Source organism: Osmerus eperlanus, unplaced genomic scaffold (assembly GCF_963692335.1).
Source record: "Osmerus eperlanus unplaced genomic scaffold, fOsmEpe2.1 SCAFFOLD_789, whole genome shotgun sequence".
NCBI lineage: Eukaryota > Metazoa > Chordata > Actinopteri > Osmeriformes > Osmeridae > Osmerus > Osmerus eperlanus.
In genome coordinates, this window is record NW_026911298.1 from 1 (window position 1) to 10218 (window position 10218).

Below are 10218 nucleotides of genomic sequence, written 5' to 3' on the forward strand. Positions count from 1 at the left end.
AGCAGGGTGTCTTAACGGGGAGCGACTCAGGGGCCCTGCCTGGAGGGTCACATGACCCCTGCGTCTCCATGCTCCTCACGGTGCCCCTCACCTGTGCTCTCCTCGGGGGTGGTGGGGATCTGGACCGGGGTGTCTGAGCCGGGAAGGAACGGGTAGAAGGTTTCCTTTTCTCTGTGGATCTGGGGAAGAGAGAGACAGTGTGAGAGAGAGTGGGAGAGAGAGAGACAGTATGACAAGGAGACAGTGTGAGAGAGAGACAGTGTGGGAGAGAGAGACAGTGAGAGAGACAGTGAGAGAGAGAGAGAGACAGTGTGAGAGAGAGACAGTGAGAGAGAGAGAGAGTGTGAAAGAGAGACAGTGAGTGAGAGAGAGAGAGAGAGAGAGAGAGAGAGAGAGAGAGAGAGAGAGAGAGAGAGAGAGAGAGAGAGAGAGAGAGAGAGAGAGACAGTGTGGGAGAGAGTGTGAGAGTGACAGACAGACATATGCTGGATAAACAGACAGAGTCAGAGTGAGAGAGCACAAGATCGGAAACATTTTTGATTTTGATTTTACCCAGGGGCTCAGTGTTAGGTTTAAGCAATGATACATAGGATAAAAAGTTGTGTAACAGTCTATTGAGCATCCTATCCTATCAGTCTTGTACACTTCCTGCTTCACTACAGATCGAGTCTTTCCTATGACCAGCAGGAAGTGTACTTCACTGCTGAAGTGTACAACAGTGAAGACCTCCTCTCCTGTCTCCTCATCTCCCCTCTTCAGAAATCACACCCACCTCTGATCCACCAGACATGTGACCCCTGGACTTTACACACACACCATGAATGTGTGTGTGTTTTCAGCACGTGTGTATAACAAAGGCGTTCACCCTAATCACCACACACACACACGTGCGCACTTCCCAGTCCTGGCTACAGTTAGGTCATTGTTCCGCCCTTACAGCGCTGGACACAGGGTCCGAGTGTGATGATCTCAGGGGCCTGGGGCTCTGTAGGAGGGACCCTCCCTGGCCTCTGAGTCCCACACACAGCTGCTCCTCCCTGGGCACAAAACCTCCACGTGTCCTGGGGCCTGCCGGCCGCTCCGGCCAGACACAAAGGCTCTGTCCCAGAACACAAGGCCACTGTAGGAGGGAGGAACATGGGACGATGAGGATCTCCAGGACAGACCTTCTACAGAGCCGTACAACAGTGTGTCATATTGGTTCATACACACACACACACACGCCAGACCTCTTCACAGACATACCATGTCTTGCTATCCGGGTGAAACCCTCCATCGGGAGGAGACCCTGGACCAGGATGTTCATCAGTGTGGGGAGTGTCATCACTTCATCATGACACTCTCATCCCAGTGTGCTCAGCAAAACAGTGTCACATATTGGGCTAAAACTGTCAGGGGTGTCTGTGTGTGTAGGCGACACCTGCCTGTGTCTTTCCATCATGCCTTATCGCTGCCTGCCTGTCTGAGACAGAGCGAGGGAGAGGTGCAAAGTTTCATTAGAAAGTCTCTAACAACCAGACAGAGCTGAACTCACACATACCACAACCAAACAGTTCATTCTAGACCAACCCTCAGGACAGGGCTTTGGAATAGATGCTCTATGGGCTCTATGGGTATAGATGCTCTATGGGCTCTATGGGTATAGATGCTCTATATGCTCTATGGGTATAGATGCTCAATGACTAAATGTAAATGTAAAAAGAGATGCTATTTTTAGTTATCTTAGAACTACAGGAGAAAGCTCTCTCTCTCTCACCTGCCCTCCCTCCCTCCCTCTCCCCCCTCCCGCCCTCCCTCCCTCATAGACCTTCCCCCCCCTCCCTCCATCCATCCCTGCCCCTCCCTCCCTACCTTCCTCCCCCCCTCCCTCCCTCCCTCCCTCCCTCCTTCCCTCCCTCCCTCCCTCCCTCCCTCCCTCCTAGACCCTCACCCCTTCCTCCCCCCTCCCTCCCTCATAGACCCTCCCCCCCTTAGGTCTCTCCTCTAAACATACAGCAGCAGCTAAGCCAGGAGTTGTTATACAGCTCTTAACCACTCTACCAACAGACAAATCACACAGTGTGTGTGTGTTGGTGTGTGTGACGTCTGGTTGTGAAGCCCCAACCCCCCACCAGGACACGGGGGTCAGCAGAACAAGCGGAGTAGGGTGACGCTGTCACCCCCCATTCAGACTAGATGTAAAACACAGATGATGAGCCTTTGAAGCTGTTTGGAACAAAGAGCTCATTTGGCACAACAGCCCCACTTTAACATCCCAGAAAGCATCAGCGGAGAGGAGCTTTTAACACTGAGATGCTGCCAGGTCCAAGGTTTCCAGCGCTCCTGGGCCACTCTGCAGCTGCAGGAGAAGCAGTCTGGATACGAGGCAGCTGTCACTGTAAACATGTCTAAAAGAGGCTTTTACAATACACAGAAGCCCCTGTGTTCCTAAACCATCCCAGTGTCCCATACTGTCCCATATCCTCGACACAAAACTCCCGCTGTGTCTCTGGAACTGGTCTCCCCTGGTCTCCCCTGGTCTCCCCTGGTCTCTCCTGGTCTCTCCTGGTCTCTCCTGGTCTCTCCTGGTTTGTTCCTGGTTTGTTCCTGGTCTCTCCTGGTCTCTCCTGGTCTCTCCTGGTCTCTCCTGGTCTCCCCTAGTCTCTACTCAGAGACATCTTTTCACAGCTGTAATCATATTCCCCTTACCACCCCCCCCCCCTTCTTTCCCCGTTCAACAGAGAGATGGGAGGAAGTTGATGAGGATGATGAGGATGGTGCTGATGATAACGATAATGATGATAATGGTGAAGGGGATAAAGGTCATGGTGATGATGGTGTTGGGGGAAGAGAAGGATAAACGGAACAAGGCCAGGACTTTGCTTGAAAGGGAATTGTATTTCCTATAGTCCGGTCCCATGGACAACATCAGCGCCAGACTACACTGTGTTCAATGACTCACACTCAGAACACACAGAGAGGGGGGGGGGGGGGGGGTGCCTGTGTATGTCTGTGTCTAACTGTGAGTGTGTGTGTGCACATCTGGTTTTTCCAATCCAAAAATTATCTCCACCCTGTGAGCACACCCCTCCAGCCTGTCAGTGAGTCCATCTAACAGCCACACTGTCCTATCACACACACACACTTACATACACAATGACATTTGAACAAACATAAGCATGTGTGGAATCTAGATACAGCATTGCCGCTTACTGGTGTGTATGTTTACAAACATATCTGAACCCTCCCTACTGGTGATCCCATCGTACTCTACCCTTTCCACAACAAATACTCGTGGATCCAGCCTCTACCATGACAGGCTCCCTTTCCATCCATGAGTGCACCTACCACCCTCCATGTAAACTACCACCCTCCATGTAAACTACCACCCTCCATGTAAACTACCACCCTCCATGTAAACTACCACCCTCCATGTAAACTACCACCCTCCATGTAAACTACCACCCTCCATGTAAACTACCACCCTCCATGTAAACTACCACCCTCCATGTAAACTACCACCCTCCATGTAAACTACCACCCTCCATGTAAACTACCACCCTCCATGTAAACTACCACCCTCCATGTAAACTACCACCCTCCATGTAAACTACCACCCTGCGGCCGAGTCAGTGGCTCTTCCTACCTTGATGAGAACGACATCCACGGTCCTCTCCCCTTTAGCACACAGGCTGTACCTGCGCCTGTGTCTCTCGTACATGGCCCCGACACGCTGCCTCTCTATTTCCAGAGTTTAGGAGAGCCCCACACACTCCTCTCAGACGGGGAGGCGAGTGGAAGGACGATAGTCCTCCGAGAAGTTTGGAGGAAAATGAAGAACACTCCCCACATCTGCTCTCAGACCCAGCCCTCTACCTCCCTCCCCCTTGCCTTCCTCCTCTCTCAGACCCTCCTCCCTCCTTGCCCTCTCTCTCTAAAACTCCTCCCTCCCTGCTCTCTGTCACACTCCTAACCCCTTCTTCTTCTTCTTCTCTTCTCTCCCTCACACGCTCAGCTGGCCCCTCCCTCTAATCTCCTTCAATCGATTCCATCTTTTAATCATTCCATCTCTCACTCTCCCCCCCCCCCCCCCCCACGTGAAAGAAGGTGTTTGATCTGCTCAGCGCTCACTGCTCTGCTCTGCGTCTACCCTCATCACGGCTTCCCTTCTCTCTTCCTCTCTCTGCAGTCTCTCAGGACCGAAAACATGGCCACTCATCATTAAGGTGTGCGTGTGTATGTATGCAAGTGTGTCTGTACACTTGCAAGAGTGTGTGTGTGCCTGCCTGCAAGAGAGAGAGAGAGAGAGAGAGAGAGAGAGAGAGAGAGAGAGAGAGAGAGAGAGAGAGAGAGAGAGAGAGAGAGAGAGAGAGAGAGGAAGGGAGGGAGAGAGGGAGAGAGATAGAGAGATACAAAGACAGAGATGCGGAGGGAGAGGGGGAGAAGAGAAACAGATGTGGGGAGAGATGTGTCTATGGTAACAGATGGATGAAGCAGTCATGTATAACCCTGTTCTCCCATGTGTAATACCCCCCATGATGGTGCAGTCTGAAGATGATGATAATGCCTTTTCATCTTCCTAAAATAAACATTATAAAAATGTATATTCTATTCTGTTCTAATTTATTTATTTACAGTCTTATATATTCCATTCCGTTAACAGTCTATGCTGGTTTGCAGTCCTGTGACAAGGGAGTTTTGTAGGTCAGATATAATCATGCTCCCAGCGTGGAGGCTAACAAGCTAATAACTGTGTGGATGCTAACAGGCTAGCAGTGTGTGGAGGCTAGCAGGCTAGCGGTGTGTGGAGGCTAACAGGCTAGCAGTGTGTGGAGGCTAGCAGGCTAGCGGTGTGTGGAGGCTAACAGGCTAGCAGTGTGTGGAGGCTAACAGGCTAGCAGTGTGTGGAGGCTAGCAGGCTAGCGGTGTGTGGAGGCTAACAGGCTAGCAGTGTGTTGAGGCTAACAGGCTAGCAGTGTGTTGAGGCTAACAGGCTAGCAGTGTGTGGAGGCTAACAGGCTAGCAGTGCGTGGAGGCTAGCAGGCTAGAGGTGCGTGGAGGCTAGCAGGCTAGAGGTGTGTGGAGGCTAGCAGGCTAGAGGTGTGTGGAGGCTAACAGGTTCCAGCCATATCCCCTGAACTTTACTGCAGGCTTGGCCATCAGAGGAAACACTAATAAAACATGTAAATAATTAAATAGTTTAGGGTCATTTTCCTATGATGAGTTTTTGGCTAAACAAACACCAGATGGAAAATACAACTCTCACTAGCATGTTCAACCCTGCACAACAATCTCACTAGTACAGTATGCTACCAGTATAAAAACATGAAGAAACAGACTATTGTAGACTATCAGAAGGTACAGACTATTGGATGTGAACAAGCAGAATCACATGGTCTTACTGAGGAGAATGAAGTGATTCTCTGAGATGCAGTGGTTGTGGGAGCAGCACACAGCATGCTAAACTATTCTGGATAAGATAGTTATGTCACACTACAACCGTAGTTGTAGTGCGTACTAATTTCAATCTCACTAGAGAGTGTTCTTACTAATCTGTGCATTAGTAGAGAATGTTCTGCACCTCTCTTCTAACCTGAAGCCGTTTCTAGAAACTGTTCTTTCCTGGCTTTTGAAAAGTTTTTTTTTCACGCACAAAGTTACAAAAATAATAGTAACTTTTTTTAGGGTAAAAACATTTTCCTCCACGCACAACACCAAAAACGAAACAAAAATTCTATACTTTTTTTGTGGGGAAAAAAATTCCCACACACGACACAAGAAAATATGTTAAATAATCCCTAACTTTTTTTTTTATTCGATTTATTTTTTCACGCGCAACACAAAAGTTGTGTCGTGAATATTCAAAAAAAAATCTCGAAAAAATAAACAAATAATCTAAATCGAATCAGAGCAGCGCCACATGGAAGCAGTTATTCCCCTCCAGGCCACCAGGGGGACCTTGAGGACCAGACTGTCCAAAATGAAGCCAGTCTGGTGAGAGAGAGCGTGAGAGGCCCTCTCAGCTGAGCCGCGAGGTTGCGGCCACCTCTCCCAGCTCTCATAAGTCACTCCCCTTCCTCTCACTCCCTCTTGCAGTCACGGACAATTAGTGAAAGGAGAAAGTGCAGTATGGGTATGTGACATTTTAATGAAAGGTGATGTCAAAAATGTCCGTACTACGTGGACAATAAAGTTTTATTCTACTGTATTCCCGTTATTGAAGGATATTCAAGCTTTCTTAAGCTAGGGACACCATTTGCACGACTACAGAAGAATGAATGAAATGAAAAAAATACAAAACGTTATAGAAAGTAAATAAAAAACTAGAACATAACATTTCATCCTCGACCTATATCTCCACATCTTCCAGTATGAGGAGATTGTAGATGCTCAGCTTCACTCTTCCTTTAGGCTAGACTTTTTAATGACACTTCTAAAAGCGCTGGGACCTGAGCCATGTTTCCTATCACCTCTACTTCGCTAACATTAATCTGTAAGTGAGTAAGACCGTCCCTGGTGGTAGTTACGTTGCTGCTGCAGATTGTAAGAGGCCAGGAGGTGCCAGTGAACTGTGACAGGGGGAGTGTAACAGGTACAGCCCACCAGCAGGAGGTAATATCTCCCGTCGGTCAACAGAACCAGGAGCGAACGTGGCAGGAGAACCAGGAATTCTATTGAGAATGTCAGGAATCTGCTTTCACCCATGCTGGCAAGCGCATGCACGGATGCACACACACACGCACACACAGTAGTCAGGCAGTACGCAGAGTCTGAGACAGATACCCAGTAGTATATCCCTCTCCTCCTCCCGCCTCCTCCCGCCTCCTCTCGCTTCCTCTCTCCTCCTCTCCTCCTCTCTCTTCCTCTCTCCTCCTCTCTCCTCCTCTCTTCCTCTCTCCTCTCTCCTCCTCTCTCCTCTTCTCTCCTCCTCTCTCCTCTTCTCTCCTCCTCTCTCCTCCTCTCTCCTCCTCTCTCCACACTGCTACTGTCTCTCCCTTCCTCCCTCACCTATAGTGCATCTATAAATCTCTTCTCTCATTTCTTCGCAGTTCATCACTTTCTTCTCTCCTTCCGGATATCAGGGAGGACAGTTTAATCTATCCCTCCTTCCCACCACCAGGCCGCTCCATCATCCCTCGTTCTCCACCTCCCCTCTCACACCTCTAACATGCCATCACCTCCCTCCTCACCCTTCCCTCTCCTCCCCTCACAATGTCCTGCTCCTCCCTCTCTCACCCATGACATCACTTCGTCTCTCAGAGTAAACAGAGAGTGAGCTCAGCATTTCTCTCCCACCAGAGAGAAACAGGCAGGGCAGTGCTGGACACACACACACAGCAATATCTGGCAGCCTGACCAGAGGGCAGAGGGGAGCAGGCAGGCAGACTGGGACCTACGTCATGTTTGGGCACAGCCCCGTCAGCGAGAGGGCAGAGGGAGAGTACAGCTGCCCCCGAGGCCAAGTCAGAGGCCATGTAGCAGGCCTGGCCTCCAGCACCCAGGACATCACTCCCCAGAGAGACATGGTCTACCAGTCAGCATGCAACTGAATAGTTCTAGAATCAGACAACAGTCTTTCCAAGAAGGATATAGATGTAGTTTTGCTTCCTTTTAAGGATTAACTTCAGTATCTAGACTTCTCTCAAGTCTTCTGGAACACTTCGGTGGTGAACAGGACACAGGTAAACTCACCGCTGGTGCATCCACTGCTCCTGAGCTGGTCTCCTGCTGCTCTGGGTCTGGGGGGGAGGGGGTGAGAGAGAGAGAGAGAGAGAGAGAGAGAGAGAGAGAGAGAGAGAGAGAGAGAGAGAGAGAGAGAGAGGGAGAGGGAGAGGACAGGGAGAGGGAGAGAGGGAGCAAGAGAGAGAGAGAGAGAGAGCAAGAGAGAGAGAGCAAGAGAGAGAGAGAGAGAGAGGGAGGAGGGAGAGGGAGAGGGAGGGAGAGGGAGGGAGGGAGAGGGAGGGAGGGAGGGAGAGGGAGGGAGAGGGAGAGGAGAGGGAGGGAGAGGGAGGGAGAGAGGGAGCAAGAGAAAGAGAGAGCAAGAGAGAGAGGGGGAGAGAGAAAGAGAGAGAGGGGGAGAGAGAGAAAGAGAGAGCAAGAGAGAGAGAGAGAGGTGAGACTTGAACAATGAGTCTATGTTTATAGCATGAGACAGAGAATTCTTCTTGGCGAATCAAGAGACACAATCACAGACACAATCACAGACGCGTGTGTCAGTGCTGTACAGAGGCAGTGACTACCCCTAATCTAGCAACATGAGCTGCTCTCCAGCCAGGAAGTGCGAGGACGGGGAGGATGGGAAAAGGGACGAGAGGAAAAGACCAGTCACATCTATTAGAGAACAATGACATGGTTTAGCGTCTGTCATCACTGCCCTATTTATACCATCGAGGAAGGTTGGAAAGCAAACCCAGATCTTATCATCAGAAACCCTTATGGGTCAGGTGGCTGAGTGGTTAGGGAATCGGGCTAGTAATCAGAAGGTTGCGGGTTAGATTCTCCGCCGTGCAAAATGACGTTGTGTCCTTGGGCAAGGCACTTCACCCTACTTGCCTCGGGGGAATGTCCCTGTACTTACTGTAAGTCGCTCTGGATAAGAGCATCTGCTAATGACTAAATGTAAATGCTATGACCCAAATGATTCTACTGTATCATATATATCCTGCTTTAGTACAGGAGTGTCCTCGTGAGGAGCGTCCTTGTGAGAAGCTGTACCCCAGCTTGGGAGGTGCCTAACATGCCAGGTGCCAGCTTGCTTTAGCAGCTACCTCACACATAGCTGGAGGAGCGGTCACATGACCTCCCAGCAGGGGAGGGGGTGGTGTGTGTGTGGTGTGTGTAAACACTTCATTACACAGCCTGAATATGTCCACAGGACCTCTCTAAGTGTATTGTGTGTAAACCGTCCAAGCCAAGACAGGTCATACATACAAAATATTATAATAATGACAACCATAATAACATTTCACAGGTTGAAAATGAAAGAAATGGTAGCTCTAGAAACAAGCTGTGATTTCATCAGTGTGTGCCTACCTCCGAGCGTTCTGTTCTGTGGCGTTGTCATCACAGAAGCCGTCTCTTCTCTCTCCAGCGTTCTCTCACGCACCTCGTCCACGCTTCCCTGCCAGTGTGAGGCCTCTAGGCCCTGGGAGATACCACTCTTCACACCCACAGGGGAGGTGGGACTCTCACACTGGACTGAACCAACTACCAGCTTCAGGGGGGTGGTGAGGCTGTGCTGTAGACCAGGCACAGTCTTACTACTGTCTGGAAGGGCTGGGGGTATTGGGGGGGTGAGTCACTGGAGGTACTGACAGGTGTGTCCAAACTCTCAACACTGGGATGGGTCCACAGATTCAGCAGAGCTGACGTCATCTATCTCCTCCTGGATGACCTCATCAGAGTGTGCCGGCTTCCTCTCATTCTGTCCCCCTGCCGGTGAGTCACCCAGGCATTCCTCAGCTGTGTCCCCAACCCCAGGAACCAGACTAGGAGTCAGGCTAGGAGCCAGGTTAGGATCCAGGTTAGGAATCAGGCTAGGATCCAGGCTAGGATCCAGGCTAGGAGTCAGGCTAGGAGGCAGGTTAGGATCCAGGCTAGGATCCAGGCTAGGAGTCAAGTTAGGATCCAGGCTAGGAGCCAGGCTAAGATCCAGGCTAGGAGTCAAGTTAGGATCCAGGCTAGGATCCAGGCTAGGAGTCAGGTTAGGATCCAGGCTAGGAGTCAAGTTAGGATCCAGGCTAGGATCCAGGCTAGGAGTCAGGCTAGGAATCAGGTTAGAATCCAGGCTAGGAGTCAGGTTAGGATCCAGGCTAGGATCCAGGCAAGGATCCAGGCTAGGAGTCAGGTTAGGATCCAGGCTAGGATCCAGGCTAGGACTCAAGTTAGGATCCAGGCTAGGAGTCAGGCTAGAATCCAGGCTAGGAATCAGGTTGTGATCCAGGCTAGGATCCAGGCTAGGATCCAGGCTAGGATCCAGGCTAGGATCCAGGCTAGGACTCAAGTTAGGATCCAGGCTAGAGTCAGGCTAGATTCTTGGCTAGGAAGCAGACAAGGCCTCCACTGGGCTCTTCAACTGAGATGTCCTGTTTGTTTCTTAGACCTTTTGGATCGTTTACTACTTTTAGACTTGGTGATTACCGTCTGGCTGTGCTGACTGTTTGTGCAAGACTGCTTGCTGTCTAACTGAGCAGACTGTTTGTTGTCAGATTCCTTGTTGTCGTACTGTTGATTATCAAA

The 10218-nt window shown here is 50.4% G+C and overlaps 1 long non-coding RNA gene across 1 annotated transcript; it reads right to left on the reverse strand.

Annotated features, from left to right (window-relative positions):
* Nucleotides 1-91: 91 nt before the first annotated feature.
* LOC134015861 (uncharacterized) lies at nucleotides 92-9968 on the reverse strand. The gene is made up of 3 exons (XR_009929284.1): nucleotides 9013-9968; nucleotides 7672-7718; nucleotides 92-179 (listed from the first exon to the last, which is right to left on the reverse strand). It is a non-coding gene; the product is annotated as an uncharacterized LOC134015861 (long non-coding RNA).
* Nucleotides 9969-10218: the final 250 nt, after the last annotated feature.